General features: G+C 39.8%; 1 long non-coding RNA gene across 2 annotated transcripts in view; it reads left to right on the top strand.

The window, feature by feature from the left end:
* Positions 1 to 10,236, top strand: part of LOC142071171 (uncharacterized) — a 151,563-nt gene that overhangs the window by 92,043 nt on the left and 49,284 nt on the right. Inside the window, exons 1-2 of one of the 2 annotated variants that reach the window (XR_012667204.1) lie at positions 2,594 to 2,678; positions 4,482 to 4,576. This is a non-coding gene — a long non-coding RNA (uncharacterized LOC142071171). Of the gene's footprint in view, positions 1 to 2,593; positions 2,679 to 4,481; positions 4,577 to 10,236 lie in introns of those variants that run through there. The other variant, XR_012667205.1, reaches the window with a different exon arrangement.

The following is a 10,236-nucleotide window of genomic DNA, read 5'->3' as shown; positions in this document are numbered from 1 at the left end:
TCATTTAAATTGAAACAATGGGGGGAGGGTAATGGAATTAGAATGAAATGGAATTATGCAATCAGTTTCAGAGCCTCTGTGTTCATTTTTAGATTCAATTCAATTTATTTTACGTTATTTCACATTTGCAATTTGAACATGACTTCTTTCTTTCTGCTAATAATACATAGCTGCCTCACAGAAGCTGGAGGAATGCTTGGAGAAGAAAGCTGGAAGTTTGGGCATCTGAAATCATGGGGGTTGGTGGTGAAGGTGGCTTAAGATTGTGGGATGAGCACATTTGGTGGGCGTTCCTGCTAACGGGCCGAGTTCTGTCTCTTGCGCAGAGCTGTGAATTAGTGCAAGCAAGGATTTTGCTCGCCTCACTACAACTTAGTCTGTTACTCCGTCATTGTTCCCTTTTCTGTAGGACTTTCCTAGCAGTGGTGGTGGCCATTTCAGCTGGTGCTTGGCTGCTAGTAAAACATAAGGTAGTTGAGTGAGGAAAGAGGTTTAAAAAAGAAAAGCAGTCCTATGTTCTCTGCACTCTGACGAGCACAGGGACTGCACACCGGACGAAGGAAACTGAAAGGGCAGGGTGGAAGTGGAGTGATGGTCCCACAGTTCTCTGCATTGCCCCTTGGAACAGACCAGCATGGTGAAGGAAATAGCCTGTGATACTAATGGACATTAGTCTAGTGGATGTTGTAAAATGCACACCCTTATTATGCACCCGGAGCAGCACCATACAAACTGTGCTCTTCCAAGGGCAGTCCAGGGCTAATTGCCACAATCCAGCCCTTATTTATTTTTTATTTCAGCATTCTGGGTTCAGCGAGTTTTTCTGCCGGGGATTATTTAAACTCAGCAAAGCAAACTGTAACAATTTAACACTGCCTAATAAGATGGCATATCGAGTGTGGATTGCTTATCACTACATAATCACAAGTTGCACTGATAGTAAAAAATCATATAGTGTTAGCACAGCGGCTGGTGGGGAAAGACAAAATACATCTTATTTTTGTGTGTTGTTTCTTGCAAAGCTCTGTCTATACACATTGACAGCAAAATTACTTTCACAATAATCTCGGCAGCTGCACTGATAAAAAGCCATAGAATCCTGAAGTCAATGGAAATAAGAAGGGTATATATGTCTAATGGTTTGGAGAACTTGGCTATATAAGGTATACATTACAGGTTTTTTCTGATGAGATCTCTCTGTGAAGGCTGCACTAAGGTGACTTCCTAACATAGCACCCTACATAGGGTACCTGTGTAGCGTGGGCAAACTAAAGCATCAACAACACTTCAGATAGGACTTAGAATATGCGTGTCTTTGGAAGCATCAGGCTGTTCTAAGCTGTTCTAAGCCAGGCCTGCACTCGAGAAGCAGAACAACGTCTGAAAGGGAAGAGTAGATATTGTGGTGGCGACAGCAGCATGCTGGCCATTTTCTGTTTACCAGACCCCTCGTATTTTCAGTTTTTGATTTCTACGTGTAAGAACACATAGGCACCCATACTTATAGGACTATTCACTTTTCTAGGCTTTGAAACACTTCCTGAAGAAACAGAAACATTGAGCCTGACAGTCAAATCTTGGAGCTAAGCTGATTTACACTAGACCAAGATCCAGCCTTGATTCACCTCTCAAACTGGTTTAAGTATTGAATAACTCTACTGAAGTCAATGGAGTTACGCCAGTGTAAAGTGTGTGTGAGCACACAATCAGGCCCTTTAAATATACCCGAGACAGACCAATTGTTATTTTCACTATTGCTGTGATTAAAAAAAAACCAACCCAACTCAACAATAGTATATGTAGGCAGTCAATATTTGTACCTAACAGCAAAGGCCAATGTTTTCAGGAGTGACTAAATGATTCTGAGTGCCTCAATTTTTGGCTGCCCAATTTGAGACTACTTAAAGGGGTCTGATTTTCAGAGGGTGAGTGCTCAGCGTTCTGATCTTGCTAGTTACTTTTGAAAAAGTTTCGGCAAAGGATTATTATTGTCGAGAAGAGGAACTCTACATAAAACTACATCACCCTTGATATCAGGTGTGAGTTTTTTCAATTGCTCAAGACTTGAGAACGTTAGGAGGGGAAAACCAACTCTCCCTTAAATGAATCACTATTTACAGAAAGTCTCTTATTAGGCAGTATTCATCATTTTCTTTCTCTGGCTTTCTATCCTGAACTATGAGCTGCTCACCCAGGCGACCTTAAGTAAGAGCAATCCAATCAATATGTTGATGGTGTAACAAGTTCAGTGACACTGATGGAGATTTGCTCCCTTATTTTAGTTGTTAAGACCTCTGCCCCCCGTATCTTCCCATTAAAAAAGGAGGTGCCTGAAAAACAATTAGCTAGGTTGAAAAGGAAGGGGCAAGACATATGAAATCAGTTTTTGTCTGTACTAATTGACTTCAAATATTGGTTGCTTTAGGGTGTATCTTCACTGCAGAGTTAACTCTGGTAATCAGCACTCAGGTCTGAGCACTTAGATTAGCCTAGGTCGACTGTGAGTGGCCACACGGCAATGACTACTTGAGTCACTGTGTACTCACTGGCATTGCACTTACCGGGGTGAGTCACTAGGATTTCTGAAGGCTTATCTCATGGTTCTTTTGTGCTGCAGTAAGCTGAGCCACTCTATGATTCTGGCCTTATGGATTATGGGAGAACTTGTCTGTGTTTCTGTGAGTATGTGGGGCATTGTGGGAAGGCACTGGAGGACTATCAGAACTTGAGTGATTTATACTGTGTCCTCACTGCAAAGTGAGCAGGTTACCAGCCTGAGTGAAAAACTCAATCAAGCTTTAGTCTATAGCCCAGGACGGGCCAGCTAGTTTGAGTTGAAAGCACCACAAAACTGTGCATAGGGGCTTTTGTGTGTGGATGGGAGCTGGGTTAGGGGTAACACCTAAGAAATAGCCTGGATTAACTCTGCAGTGAAGATATGCCCTTAGTAATACGTGTGGTTGTGTATGTGTGCGGGTAGCAGGAAGTGAGGAGGAGGGTAGAATGCAGTGATGTATGTGTATTTTTAGTTTTAACATAATAGACATGCCTGCTAATAAAAGAAAGATATGAATCTGTAAGAGAAGAGCTGAGCTTTTTTATTGGCCAGATTAGAAACTTTTACTGGTTTAAAGCTGATGCATGCTTGGTGTGACGCTGCATGTAGGCATGGCATTCTGCATTGGTTATTATAATGGTAGTCTATGCTACTATTTGTTCAACTTCTGCTGGTTGGTCTGGATATTTAGACACTGGTGTTTCCATTTTGGGGCAAGATTCAGCAGCAGGCAAAGTGCCGTAAATTATCACTGTAATGCAAACACCTGGCAGCGTGAACTGAAGTGCACCTCTAGTGTAGGGAAAATTCATTTTCAGGATATCAAAGGTCCTTGCAATCAAGGAATATTTTTGTCAATGGGGCCTTATTATATTGCTCTCTATGCTGCATTCTGAGAATTGGGAAACAAGGTCTTGGTGTAACTTTGATTGGACACCTGAAGAAGGAAATAATTTGCTATTACAAACTACACATATAATTTACACCTAGACAAATACCGCAGAAATGTTTTGTGAATAAATGTTCACATTTTTTAACAAATTTGCTTTGGCCATACTTGCATTCCCTGCTTGTCTTCACTTTCCATGAACATTTATGCGATCACATTTTACAGGCACTAATAGTTGTCAAAAGTGAATTTTAAGCTCAGATATTCACAGAAATATTTCAGAAACCTGCCTATAATCCAATCAGGCAACATAAACAATACCTGGTGACCTATGAGGCCAATCATAAGAGCCTTCCGCAATCTGCTTCTCAGTGATTTCCCAAAATATTCCAGCATAGCTCTTGGTACAGTTTATGACAATTAAAGTTGACTCATCTACATGAGAATTCCCTGCTGCCATTTGGAATGGTCCTTCTAACAGTGAATGGATACAGAGCCATTTCCTTAGGAGTATGTGTCACGCACCAAGGTGTAGGCAGTGTGAAACTAGTGGTCAGAGCAGAATCAGAGGGGAGAACCAGAGACATGGACAGGAGACAAGCCAGCGGATAGAGCCAAGAGATAGGTATCAGGAGTACAGAGGTTGGCAAGGACTTGGGCTGGAGTGGAGCAGGAAAGGGGTGGAGCAACGGCTGTACAGGAAGCAGTCAGGTGCTGCTTGAGGCATGGAATGCATTGAATAGCCACTGTGATGCTGTTGCTTCAAGGCTTAAATGGTGATCAGTTGGCTCATCTGATTAGGCAAAGTGCATGGTTACTTAATAAGGGCTTATTGGGCCTACCAGAGTTCATTGGGTTGCTAGGCAACCAAGCCTGGTGGCAGCTGAGTTCCTGACAGTATGGTAGTAGTATACTACTACCATACCAAACACTTATCTTAGTACTGGTCATCCTCAGACTACTTAATATATGTTAACTAAAAACTTCTCAAGAGATAGATGAATAAGAATTATTATTATTATCCTCATTTTACAGATTAGAAAACTGAGGCAGAGTTTCAGGCCAGTTTGTGCAACCCACACCCATCCTGGTGAGCAGCTACTCATGTGACTAGTCCGACTGAGGTCAAGGTAAGAAAGATAATGGAATAGAGGCATAGAGAAAGGGACATTGAAAGCACGAAAACACACACTGTTTTTCTTGTTTTAAACATTTTCATTTTAGTCAGTAATGTTCCTATATTTTTCCAGTCTAATGTGAATAGAATGATGCAGCAGAGGATAGTATGAGCCAGATAAACTAGACTCAAAGGAGAATTGGGAGAGGTGATGGAAGATAAGCCAACTGTGAATTAGAAAGCTGTTGGAGGAACGTCTGACTATGATGGGCGGAGAGGTGCGTGTCTGTCCGTGCAGCGGAACTTGGGATGCCATGTGTTGATATGTTTGCTTGTGCAGTGAAGGTGTGAGGATGATGTGGTTTGTTGTGCAATGTCAGTGCATTACTTCTCTATAGGTAGTTTTGCAATGTTGCTCTCTCTCTCTGCTCCCCCCACCCTCCCCACACAAAGAGATTAAGAGAATGGGGTGATATTGCCAGCTGAAATCACAGTGTATCTGTGACATTGCACCCAAACACTGCATTACCATTTGATAATGCTGCCTCTGTACCGCTGGGATGTTCCCATATAGCCTCATGGACAGAAAAAAGTAACAACATATAACAGTACTGCAATGTGATTTGGTCTGAAGACTCATAAAACTAACCTCACAGTTACCACCCAATCCTAATACCCTTTTTGGGCATCTTACTGCACAGACATGATAAATATCTCCTATAACCTGTGCAGCATCACCAGCTCTGCACTAATGTTACCACTACTGAAGAACAGGGTTATAAATGGTGATGATTTATATCTGCATTACAGTAATGCCTCAATGCCTCAGTCAAGGATTGGGACCCCAATTTGCTAAACATAGCAAGAGACAATCTGTGTCCCAAAGAGCTTACAAGCTAAACATATCAGACAGACAACGGGTAGGAGAAGGAAGGGTATCGCGGGGCTGATACACCCCATCACAAAGGGTTATTATTTCCATTTTACAGATGGGGACCAGAGGCAAAAACAGACTGGCCCAAGGTCATACAGAAATTTGGTAGAACTGAACTTTAATCTGATGAGACCCAGGCCAGTATCCAGCCCTGAAGCCATCCTTCCTCTCAGGAACATGAGCCTGATTCCTGAGATCTGAGCATGTCCCAACAGGAGGGAAACCAGTGAACTCAAAAGCAACCCATCACTCTAATAAATGCTTTGTATCATTTTTAGGAGATTTGAACAGTTTAAAAACTGCCATTACTTTGCCCCCTTCCATGATTTATTTTTACAAAGGTTATTTTGCAAGGTATGCATCAGTCATCCCAAGTTCTGTTACATGATAAAATAACAGGCCAATACAGCTGTGTGAGACAGGGGAATAGCCTAGGTGAACCAACTATTCTCTCACGAGCCACAAAAATTCTGGTTATATATGAGTTATGTAACCCAAGCTGATACTTCACCAGGCAATACTTCAGTTGGAAAATATGAACACCTTTCCCACCTCACCACATATGCTATTTATCAAATCTAGTGAAAGGAACATGCAATTATGAGGATGCTCTTAAAGATTTCTTGTTTTCCAAGGGCCTGACTGTGAAGGCCTTATTCATGCTGAATAGTAACTTACACTCACAAGCAGTGTGAGCAGGAATATCACAGTTGGGCCCTATAAAAATAAAGAAATAGAAGGGGATGTGCTGTCAGTGGGGGGAAAAAAGAGTATCACACACAGACTTTGCTATTTGACACATAGTCATCCAAAATAGTTAAATATTAATCCAGGTCTGTATAGGGGGGTCCCAAAACATCATAGCAGCTGCCTAGGTCTAGTCTGTGCCATTAAGATATTTCACTCAGAAAAAAATTGAACTGAATATATAAGCAGGCACCAGATTCTAAAGGTTTGTGTTTAGTATGGGGAAAAGTCCATCTTTGCTTTATGCAGAATAAATCTGGTTCCATGTTACCCAGGAGCAATCTGCAACAGTAGAAATTACAATACAATGATTGAATGGAGTGCAGGAGGCTAAAGTTTCTTCTTCTGCTCACACCACATTCTTTTACTTTCCTAATGCACAGAAACTTATTTTCTCTCTAGGAATCAACTTTTAAAAATACTCCCCTCAGATGTATTCAAAACCAGACTCTTCTACTCTACCTTCTCTTTATATACCACAAAGCAGAAAAGGTGGAATTCTTAAACCATCTCTGCATATCCTCTCCTCATATGAACACCCTCAAAGTACCAAAAGTGTCCTAACATCAAAGGAATGATAGACAAATCTTACTTTTTATATACAAATATTAATGTGATTTTATAAATATTTTCTCAGCAAATAATATTTGCTACTATTATTTATTTATTTGTTCTGAGGTAGGGCCTAAAGTTTTCAATTAGGGTCAGAGACCCATTGAGCTAAGGCACTGTAGAAACAATCCTTTCCCCAAAGAGCTCACAATCTGTTCCCAGTCCTACCTAATTCCTTCCTCTCTTCCATCTCCACCTGTTATGTTCATTACATGCACACAGAAAGTTAGGGGGAAAAAATTATACTCTTCCTGAAAAGGCTGCAATATAAAACAACTTTATTTCTTTAAATCCAGAAATCTAATACACAACAACCAATTACAGAGAGAGCGAGAGAAAGAGCAGACTGTTATCAAAGGCAGAGACGCATCGAAGGCAGAGAGGCAAAACTTGACCCATCTTGCTTCAGACTTGCTCTTTTGCAGACTAACTGCTGAAGACTCAGATCACAGACTTCCCTACAGAGTCTGCTAGCCTGAAAACAGGACCAGGAAACCTCTTCCAAACTTAAAATGATAGCTTGTAATTTTAATAGTTTTCAACACACTACATCACTATAGGGACATTCTGAACTTGCAGCACTGAGTCATTTAAAAAAATACTTTTAATAAAAAGAAAATTCAGCCTCTTGTCCATGATGAATAAACATACTGCAAAATCTTTATCTAAAGCTTGATATTTACTTCTGCAGTAGGTACCACACAACTGGTTTATGAAACTGTCACAGAAAAGGCCAGAGGTAGCAATGATGTCTTGTTTTATTTTACGTGTGGAAGCTACAGAGTTTAATAGAACAGTAAATAAGTCTATTCATTCGATAGTTATAGTCTAATCAGAGCTGAGTGAAACTCTCCAAATTCTAATTCAAAATCTCTGAGTTTTCATCCAGTTTTGGATTTGAACAAACCCAGAGGCTCAAATCAAACTTAATCCTGACCATCAAGTTTCAGATGCTTTCCACCATAAATCATAAAGTGATCCAGATTCGCTCAACATATCCCTCAGATTTAGGTTCAGGGAAAGGTTGGTGAACCTTGGCAATCCCTTTCAAGAACTTGGCCCAAGTTGTGAGTTTATAAATGAACATTCACACAATTCTAATTCTATTGTTTTAAGAACAATACTATTTGCTATATCTCTAGTTTTATGAATCTGTGTGTTTGTGTGTGTGTGTGTGTAAAAGCCAGTAGAATTACTCCAGATTTACATCACTCCAACAGAGATTAGACTAGGGCTCTTATTCTGTAGATAACAGTACTTTGTCTATAGTGCCTTCCATCTTACGTAATCAAAACGGTTTAAAAACATTACTGAAGTAAGCCTCACATTACCCCTGAGAAATAGGCAAATCTTATTTTACTATTTCCTCATTGCAGATGTTGAAACTAAGACAGAGAGAGTTTAAATGATTTACCCCAGCTCACAAAGCAAGTCTGTGGCAGAATTTATACATCCTGGCTTTAGTCACAAGACTGTCCGCATAAAAGGAGGCCACACCCCTGATGATGACTGTGAGATACACAAACATCTTCTATGCATATAAAATTAAACCTTCATTGACAAAAACTGTTGAGAAAATAAAATATTGATCTTGCTTGTGAGACTTTCATGTTAGTCAATTAAATTAGTACAATACCTTTCCTACTAGTAAAATAAGAGTGCCATTACTATATGGAAATATAATGTTCCATAATATTTTTATTGTGAGATAGGGGATACCTCTTACAGCACTCAAAAGTACAGTTTATACATAACAATAAAGTTAGTTGTGATCCATAAACAGCAGATATACATCTCAGAAATAGCTTCTAAAATCACTTTAAAGGAAAAATTCTTTAATCTGTTTGCAATATCACATGAATGTAGGATCATTTTTAAAAAAAACCTTAATCTTTCTTAATTTTTTTATATTGAAAGGCAATGGAACAGCATTCTAATATTTAATTGGAACATGAGTTTGACACATTTGTATGCTATATCAAGTGAAACTTTTATCATTTAAAACCCTTCAAAGAAGACTAATTATCTTGTACTCAGGGCCTAATTTGTGTACAGCTAATACAATTACACACACAAATCAGGTATATGTATGCACAACGACCAGTTAGATGCTTAACTGGCCATTTTGGCTTGCAAAAAGACAAAATGCACAGCTAAGTATGGCAAATGCACAAGCAAATTGGGCACATCATTGTGTATGCATTTTTATGTGTGCAGTTACTACTCACTTTTTTGAAAATCATGTCCTTACTGAGAAAAGCTACCCTACAATATAGATGGAACATTTTTGCATATTTTTAGGGGTGCTTGGAGTTTGAATAACAAAACAAAAACAAAACAACAGAGCATTTGCAGCTGAAGCTTTGAAATTTCCACTTGAAAATTTGTCATTTAAAATGTGGATTCTTATCGTAATTTTCTCGCTGCATTTACCCCCAAAGCTATCCCACATGTCTTATTTGTGAAAATGCAGCTGATTAGTCGGACATGGGAAATAGCCTCCCACTTCTTGTTCACCAAGTGCTCACTCACTCGTTCTCTCCTCCTCTAAATCTCTCCTGAAGAATCCCTGTTTCTGAGAATGCTAGGTTGGTGTCCTCATCAATAAACACGTACTTCGTTGAATACGTTTGGCTCAGATCCTGCTCCTAACTGCCTGGGGGGAGGGGCATGTGGTATATGGAGTGCTGCTGAGTTTGGTGAGGTGCATAGCAGCATAACGGTATGCCTCCATGAAGTCGGTTTCAGGATCAGAACTTTTAAAGCTTAGACTTAGTTCTACAGCAATCGGATCAATCCTCCTGATTCAATATTTAAACAAACTTGGAAACTCCACCAGAATCAGTTTTTAAACATTTTTAAGGCAGTTTTCATGCTTGTGAAAACTACTAGCTCTGGAGAGAAAGTCTTCCATTTACCCCCTGAAAAATTATGGCTTGGGTTGCAGAGGTTAAGCACCCTCAAACTGTCCATGGCCTCAGCCCCTCCCAGAATGGATCACCTCTAAAGGTCAGAGCAAGGTTTGAAACAAATTCAAACAATTTTTTTTGCCATATTTGCAAGAGTGAGCAATTTATACAGGGGGCAAAGATTTAGTTATGAAAATTGGTACAATTTGACAATGCACAGGAGAAGTAAACATTTTTAATGATAGCAGTTAGCACTGAATGCAGAGCATACAGAGAGATTCTGTACATATTAAGAACGATTTATCTGTCTAGCTGTAGCATTTATAAAGAGCCCACAGTCACAGTATCTGGCAGTATTTTATGCATCTAGGCATATTTTCTGTGCGCTAGATGAAAGGATAGCTCAGTTGCCATGACCATCAACTTGATGCCTCCTTGCCAACAACGCTACCAATCATGGTAGTGGTTTAA

Source organism: Caretta caretta, chromosome 2 (assembly GCF_965140235.1).
Source record: "Caretta caretta isolate rCarCar2 chromosome 2, rCarCar1.hap1, whole genome shotgun sequence".
Taxonomy (NCBI): Eukaryota; Metazoa; Chordata; order Testudines; family Cheloniidae; genus Caretta; species Caretta caretta.
This window is presented reverse-complemented; position numbering and strand designations above follow the sequence as displayed.